Here is a 9301-nt window from a genome sequence, read left to right as displayed (position 1 = left end):
GTGCTATTTAATACTTAACTGACCTTCCAAGCTGCTGAGTGAAATTCTGCCATGTACAGAGAGCTAGCACAATGCTCATGGTCCTTTTATACCACATAAATCTACCCAATTAGATGCAAGGCACAAGGTTGCTGCTCTCCCTTTTCTACTAGGAGGATTTTGACCAGTGAGAATGTCCAGTGTGTCAATTTTTCTTCTGCTCCCTGACAGTGGCAAAGTGGTCCTCATGTCAGATCCAATGGGAAGGCAAACCTCCCTGCAACTCCTTCTGGTTTTGGGAGATAGAGTGAAGTTATACAGTAAGTTTAAACAAGTGAAAATCATTCTTTCACTTTCCTATATACAGAAATATTTTGTCAGTAGGGAGCTTCAAGGAATTGAAAAGAAGCTTTGGGACCATTCTGACATTTCAAAGTTGTGAGCCCACATGCACATCTTGCTTTCCTTGTCCATCAGGAACAAGCCTTGTCCATGGCCACCCCCTTCTGGGCATGGGACTGCATAAGGTACACTGCTGTGCATGCCAAGAGGCTTCAAGGGTGGTGCAGGACTCAGGTAGAGGTGGGTTTTTTGGGGGGGAATTGACTATTCCTACATCTCCAAGCCCATCCTAGTGATCATGGCTTGCACATCAGACATGAAACATTTCTCTGTGACAATTCAGGTGTCTTACAATAATAAACATGTAGGGGAAAAAAGATAAAAATTATCAAATCCTTTCAAAGTGAGAATAAATAGATGAAAACAAACGTTTGAAGTACTGGATCAGGACTATGGTGGGCTGGGGGTTTTCTGTATCACTGTTGATATCGTCTTGAACAAATAATTTCTCTAAATACTCCTTCATTCCCATCACAAGAGTGTGACTAGTAACTTCTCTACTTTCACAATGTCCTGTCTATTTAGATAATAAACTCTTCTGGCTCACTATTTTTTCCTGTGTTAATGAGCAGCTCCAGGCAAAAGACATACCCTGTCCTAGATATGATGTCTACTATAAAGGAAGGAAAAAATAGCCAACCGAAACAACTGTAGTCTCAAATGATTTATTTGGAATTACTACTGAGTATTATAGTCTATAATGCTTGAGCAGCTTTGGTTGCCAGAATAAACAGCAGAAACATTACTTTGTCCTTTTTTTTCCCCTTAAAATGGGAATTTTCACTGAAAAAATATTACTCTTGGATATTTTTCTGCCACTGTACAGATCACTTGAATTCTCACCCTGGAAAGCATTTCAAACCATTCCTGGCTGATAACTCTTTTCCATCCTCCAACACAAATGAATATTCTGTGCTGAATCTACCTCTGTGTGTCTGGTGTATGTGGATTATTATGCTGTTAGACACACTAACTGCAGATCTAGATATTAACACCAGAATAAACAAATCACCACAACTGTGAGGGAAGAGAGAAAATTCTAAAGATAAAAGAAAGATGAAAACATCTTCTATGTGAATCTAACAAAAGCACAAGTTCTAGAAATACTTGCTGGCATCAGCCCACAGGAGCACAAGGCACAGCCCTCAAGGGTAAGAACATCTTTCTTCAGAGTCAACAGCAATGCCATGGAATATGATTCTTTGACTTTGGTTTTTTACACTGCCACCATTTTGTGGCTTTCTTAAATTAACCTAATAACTCAAAAGCCCTACACATGTTCATGCTTCCTCTTTAGTGTTCCCTCCACTTCCATTGAATACAAGCCCTTTCCAATCTGCAAATGAAAATGAGAAAGCAGAAGCCCTGTTATTCCTCTTTTTACAGAAAGACTGGAGTTGAGAGACAGTATAAGGAAATGACTTTTAATATAAAATCTGGAAAGTGGAGGAGGGATATTCTCTATGAGAAATTAATACTGGTACAGAAAGCCAGCATGAGGTCTAGACATCCCTTAAATCAACATTTAAAGTGTTGTGGTTGCATTATGCTTCATAATTCTCTCTAGCAGCACATTGCCAGTGATGGTTTCAATTCTTGGTTTCAGATCAAAAGCACTGTTAAAAACTTCAAGACAATCAAACAAACAAAAAACAGAATGAGTGCAGGCAGCAGAAAGTTCTGTTGGACGTGCAAGAGGGCTCTACCCTTGCCCATCCTGCTGTAACCCAGAAGTGACTCATCAAAGGCTTTATGCTAGCTCAAAGCTGGTGCAAAACGCTGAACTGGTTGGAGAGAGAGGCAATACCACCCCAGGGATGCACACCAGGAGCAGCAGCATCTCTCTGGCACTGATTTGGTACCAAACTCTTCCTCTGAAGGTGCATAAACAGCATCTTGAAGAACAACCTGCCATGGTGGAGCTTTGTCCACGTGCTCAGTCAAAGATTGATAGATGCCCAGCTAAAAGATTTTCTGTCCTCTCCTGGCCTCTTGGGTATTCTTTTAAATCTTTCCTAGAAGAGCTCCAGATATTCTTGTTAGCTGTGCTGCTTTCTGAGCCCATTTCTGTGTCTTGGAGCTGCCTGCTAAAAGCATTAAAATTGTAAAGTGGTGGATGAAGGAAGACAGCTTTGCTTTAAAGCTGAAAAACATGCATCAAAGCCCCTGTAGTAAATTTACAGAGTATTAAAAACAAACAAAAATCTGACCGTAGGGTAACATCATTTTAGGAAAGATGTGATGGCCTACCTCAAAGTCTGCATTTAATGTGCACAGCACTCACTTAACCTGCCTAGGCTATAAATCCCAAGGGCCAAATTCTGTCCAACCATCCTAAACCAGAGATATTTTTAGACTGCAAAGGTAGAGCTAATATAGTCTCTCTGCTCCAGTTACCAAACACCTCTTCCACAGGCCCCATTGGTCGTTCTCCAGACAAAGTGGAGAGCAGGAAGATTAATCTGAGGGAACTCATACAAGCAAAGATGTAATAAAATATGACCCCCATGCTATTTTGCATGCATTAGAGGCAATCACAAATTAGGAAACACTTGAGTTTAAAAAAAAAATCAAGACCTGCCTCAAATATACATCATTAAATAATAATTACTGCAATTTAAAAAATTATTTTTCTTCCCATTTGCTGTAGTGTTGTTAATTTAAAGAGACTTAAAAATTTTTCATCGACTTATCTTTTTTTTCAAGAATGGAATCCAACAGGTTCAAACACTAATACACATATTAAATATCTGTGAATTCTTTGGCAGAATAATTTAATATGCTGTTCAGTTAATTGTCTGAATGACTGAAATAACAGAGACAAGCAACTTCAGGTGCAAAGATGCACGAGTGTCATGAGCACAGCTATGCAGTTCTGACAGAGCCAAAGAATCTTCAGTAAAAATGATACAAATATTTCATTCTCCTAAAATGTTTAGATTTTCTTCTGCAGCACACTAAATAAGTATATAAAGCAGATTTTAAAATTTCATATATATTCTAATGGTGCATATGGACAGAATTATTCCTCTGAATGGCCAGCTGGAAGGCTGTGCATGGTGGCAGACCCTGCCTTAGCTTCCTGTTCTCCCTGTGGAGGTAGTGACATGAGTAGCCTTATGTCATGCTTATCTTGGTTTTGCGTTGAACTTGGCCAATTTGGTTGAGCATAAAGGTGTAGATTAATTTCAAGCTCAGCTTCCCCACGTTACAATTCCTCTTTTTCTTCCCTCATCTCAGAGCTATACTTTGACCTGGATTTTTTTCTGAAAAGCTGTTTCTTCTGTAGACACTGATTCAGTATTCAAGCTCATTTTTAACATAGTTGTAGTCAAATAAGCGGGTTTTTTTTGTAATTTAAGATTCTGAAACTTGTAACAGAAACAGCACAGTATGGTTTGCACTTTTCTCCATGTAGAAGTGTAAAACTGATCATGGTTTTTATCAGACTTTTTCAGATGAGAAAGTTGTCTCTCCAGCAGCAATGCTAAATATGAGTACCAGATCAATAGCTTCAGGGATAATAGTTTGTAAGTTAGCCACTGGAATTGTGAGCAGTCCCATTTCCACTTAATTTACCTTACTTACTCTGAAAGTTTCAACCACTGTTCTTCCCCCTGGTTCACTGCATTCAGCACAGTTTGTCTTCTTCCCTCTGGTCCTCTTTAACCATCCTTTTTTCTTGGCCAAGCAGCTACCAAATCTCTTTTTTTACCTTTTCTAATCTCCAATTTCTGTTCTCATTGCAATCAAACATTACAGGCTTTAAAGATACACTGATGGAAAGAACGAAGAGCCAGACCCAGTGGAAGTGATGGAAGCAAGGTATTTGCAGCCCAGTGGGTCTCTGTGCCCACACCACCAGCACAACTTTCAAAGGGCAACACTGGGAATGGACAGACCCAGCACCATGAAAAATCAGTCTGGGGCTCATAAAGGGAAATGCAGACAGTGTCCAGTGAGGCTTGTCCTGTTAACAACAACAACTGTATCAGCTCACTGGAAAGTCACCATGGTTTTCATGCTCCAGACTCCTAAACCAAAAGTTGAGCATTTTTAAGGTTGAGAAATTTTTATATGAGCCTACCGTGACAGTGTTTCATGATAGAAGCTGTCAAGTTCCTCCTTTCCTAGCCCTTGGTAATAACATGAACATCCTGGTTGACAATCTTCCTGTAAAGCATCATAGTCTTCCAGAAAGAAGAAAAGAGGCAAAAGTCACTATGTTCCTATGAAACACTTCACAAGAAGGATATCAGTAAATTCTTTTGGCTGTTGTTAAAAAGAACCTTCTGAGAAAAAGTTGATATTTTGTGTGTAAAGTAGCACTTCTCATACAGTAGCATTAGATGATTCCTAAGTTTTCACTGCAAATTTGGAATGTGGAGGTGCTGGTATAGGTGGCGGCACGTATCAGTGTTTACATTAAAAGTAATTACAGTGATGTTATAATTCCTAAGCCAGGCACTGAATAATTTATTATTAAAACTAATGCAAATGTGCTCCAAAGTGGAACTGATTCCTGAACAGCCTTATCTCATCTCTTTTGTGACATGTTGAAGACAGCAAAGCAATATGGTTACATTATTTTAAAGTCTGTGGTCTGTTATAACAATATATGGTTTTTAAAATCTGTATTTATTTCCCCTTTTCCCTTTACCATGGTGGGTCCTTAGCACAAAGGTTTCTCCTCTCTGATATCCTCACTTGTGCACCTGAGTGAGACCCGAAAAACCAAAGCAAACACCCCTGTTGAGGAAAGGATCTTTCACGCCATGTACATGATACTTTGGAAAAGAAGGTTTCAGGCAGGAGAAGAAGCTGGAAAATCCAGCTTCTCTGGACCTTGAAGCTGGTCCTGAACAGATGATCCCATGGTGGGACTGCCCAGCTCCTGACATTGCATCCAGCAAGGGGGTCTGACAGACAGATGCTGCACATAAATCCCCTTTGCTCTGGACATTTGTGGGTCCATCCTTCCATGAACCTGCCCCATATACTGGCTGCTCAAGCAAATTCCAGAGGAAGGAAAAAGCATGTCTTTTCCCCTTCCTTCTCCTTCCTTCTCTGCCCTTCCCTCCCAAAGAAGATGAACCCCCCCTCCATGGCCCATATTTCCAAACTTTTTGCTTTTTTGAGTGGTTTTCATACTCTGAAACAGCATCATTGAATTTTGCTTAGTTAAGGCAAGACGGCTCATGTCAGAAAATGTTTGCTAGATTGGGTCTCATTTTGTAACATTTCCCCTCAAAGGATGATTCAGTGATGCATCTTAGAATCAGATTCCAGAGAGGGAACTAAAAGAAACATCAATAAAAAAAGAAACTGTGAGGAAACTAAATATAGAACAGGCCAATATGAATTAAACAGCATCCTAGAAATCTTCACACAATAATTGATTTGCTCATTTGTACTTCTTTCTATTCTTTAATCTTTCAGCAGGGCTTCAATCCTCCCCCCATTGCTTTTTTAATATTCTCTGTTCATCTGTTGTCTACAATATTGTTTCTGATCTCTCTCATCCCATCAATCATCTATAAAAAGAGACTAGTCCACACACTCTGGTCTCCAATCCTAATGACTGTAAAGAACTAATCACCTAAACTGAGTGATGTTCATTGTTGTAAGTGTCTCTTTGATTTATTAAACATCTCTGTATAAATTCCTGCATGTTTTGCAAGTTGTTTCCTAGAACCTGTATGAAGGCACTTTGAAATCCTAAAACTGTCTGCTTATGGGGTTTTTGGTTCACCTAATAAATGTATTCTAGTCATGAAAAATGAGCTTTTACTTAACTGAAAGGAGCACTCAATTCCAAATTCAGGTCATAGTCTCAGTTTGAGCTTCCCCTGAATATACATCAAACTCACAAAGGCCACTCATATTCACTTTATATTAATTTGAAAATATTGTGTGCATTGCTTTGGGATGTCTGCCTGCTTATGGAGGGCCATAGACACTATGGGAATGCTCCTAATGATGGCATTTTCCATAGCTGTCCCTTTCACATGCTGTTGCAAGCTCTTCAGCTGATCAAGTGGACTTCCAATCTGATTGATTAAAGCATAAGAACTGATTATGTTCACAAGCTGTGCCTGCCAGAGCGACGTTTTCAGCACCGTGCCATCGGTGCGCAGCCACCCCGGTGGGATTCCAGCGCTGAATTAGGGCCTTTGTGACCACACATGGATGGTGAGGCCACTCAATGCCCACCAAGAGATCTGGTGTCACCAAGGCTGGGTTCTCAGAAGGGTGAGAAATCCAGGTTTTGGGAGCTGCCTCCCCATCTAACCTGGTCTCACTGGAAAGGAAAGGAGATACTAAGGACAGAGCAGAATTAAACACGAGCAAGGTATGTCTGAAGATCGTGTGAGGCTTTTGAAAGAACCCAACATGATGTTCTTGTGAGCTAATTGCCAAAAATGGGAACTAGACAAAGAATTCAATGGGCACAGTTGTTGGTAGAACCACACTCTGCGGACATCACTCAAAACAGAGGACCAGTTTCACCAAAAAAACCTCTCTGTGCTTTTCATGCTTTTTCACCAGCACCTTAGGGCACAGGACTAGAAATAAAAGGTATAAAGTGTTTGAATGAGGCCATTCTGGAAAGTATTCTTTGCCAATGAGAAATACACTCCCCTTTCTCATGCTGGATTTGCACAGAATATCGAGTCCCTGCTAAAAATAAATGCAGATTCCATAATGTTCACCCCAGTTTTTATAGCAGTCCGTGGCTAATGAACCAGCCACTGCTAGGGAGGGGAAATTTCATGCATTGATTGCCTTAGTGCCTAATATTAAGTAAAAAGGACATTAATAATCTTATTATTACAGGAACATCATGGAAACTCATAAATATAGATTCAACAGTTAACATCACGAATTTGTGAAAACCCTTTTTTTTCTGCACAGTATGGGCAGAGTTATACTGTCATAAAAAAGAAGTGGGAAAAAGTATGTATAAATTATTCTATAGATTTTCCCACTTTTTATGTTTACAAAATGTGCTCTAATACCTTGCAGATTTTGTATTCTGTAACCATGAGCAAAACAGTTTCCTTCAACCCTCTGGTAAGCGTGCTTTGAGCCAGGCTGGTAAATCTTGGTTTGGTATATATAGCTCATATGGGTTTCCTTTTCACTGTCAGGTTAACAGATTGATTGTTACTCTTAGAATGAGATTTTGTTTCCTTACATTCCATTTAGCATTCCAAGTTTGCTTTCTGCCTATATCTCAGGATCTCAAGCAAACATCAGTGTTTTGTGATTGCAGCTGTCACCCAGAGTAGCCACAGAAAGTGATGACTTTCCCCACAAGTGCCCAGGTTTCAAAAGGGCTGCAACATGAAAACACAGCAGAAGAGGGGTCTTTTCTCTATTTATTTAAAAAGGAAATGAGACAATGATATTCGGGGGAAAAAAATATTTTTTCCCCCAAATAACTGAAAAACAATTAGAGATAAAGGAGATTCAGATTTATGTTCAAGAAAATATTAGAGGACCTAACTAATGAAGTTTATGATACTTCCATTATGTGTATTCTTATATATATATGTGTGTGTGTAGCTGCTGTAAAAAGATATTTCTATTAACACTAGGTGAGAGCACTCCATTACCCTGTTACAAGAACATAAATAAATAATAGCCATCTGCAACACTGTCAGCATCTTTATCACAGATGCTGATTTGGGCTAGATGATTTCCAAACTCTCAGGAAGGAGAGACTCATTTCTATTCTGAGAAGCTCCCACGCAGGGGACCATCAGACAAATGGACAGAGATTAGGGACAACTGAAAATTTTCACCTGTGTGAAATCCCTGCACCACAGAAGGGCTTGCAGGGAGAAATGTTTTTAAAGAGCTTCAGAAGTAAAGCACAGGCAGGGAAGGGGCTTTGCATTGTGAAGAAAAGATCACCAACAGGAGAGCTGAAAGCTCACAAAGAATATAGCCCCCAAGCAAGTTTAACAAAAATGTTTGCTTAGAGTCATATCACACCACTCTGCAGTTGTATCACTTAAACTAATATCATATCCTGAAAATATTTACTGATGATGGACACTATCTACAAATTTAGTAGCATTGATTTCACTGAGAAATGATCTGTGATTTTTCTCTGTACAACAATACTGGCAATTTCAAATCTATTATCTCACAACCCACCTAAATCTTAATATTTTTTCCTGTCTTGTCAAACAAATTCTTTCCAAATCTGTGTGGGATAAATACAGTGATGATTTAATGTCTTTTACAATCCACTGAGATCTAAATATATCAGCTCACCTAAGAATGGATATTATATATTTTACAGCCCTGGTTTGGGAGAAAATCCTACATCTTGAAGAAAAGAAACAAAGACCTTCTTTTTCTGATTTGAGTGTCTTGTTTGGGTTTTATTTTGTTTTCTTTTGTTTTTCCTTGAAAGATGGTTGCTGCTTGAGAGGCACTGAGCAGTAAAGAAGACAGAAAGCAGTTAGTCTTGGTGGAGGTGAACTGTAGGGTTAGAGGGCAGGAGAGGAGGTCAGAGGTATATATGATCAATACAATATTGCACCCGAATTGCCACAGAGGACACCTCATGCCTACTTTGTGTGAGCACTTATAAATACCTGCCTGTATTGCCAATGCCTGGCTCAGCTGAAAGAGGTTCTGTATCTTTGACGTGAGGCAAGAAGATCTCCATCCCCGCAGTTCTACTGAGATTACTCAGCTGTGAACAGATAACTCGATACAAAGAAGAGGAAGAAAAAGCAAGGAAAAAAGTAGAAGCAGACAATTTCATAGAGCCCAAACCAGACAAGACTCTCTCTGATGACCAAGGGAAAAGCTTTGATAAACGGTAGGGCAGCTCCTCAAATCCAGGTCTCTGAAAGTGGGGGTGGAACACTGCAGGAAATAATATGAGAGTCCCTGCTGT

The sequence above is a fragment of the Lonchura striata genome, chromosome 7 (genome assembly GCF_046129695.1).
Source record: "Lonchura striata isolate bLonStr1 chromosome 7, bLonStr1.mat, whole genome shotgun sequence".
Lineage (NCBI taxonomy): Eukaryota > Metazoa > Chordata > Aves > Passeriformes > Estrildidae > Lonchura > Lonchura striata.
Note: the sequence above shows the minus strand (reverse complement) of the source record.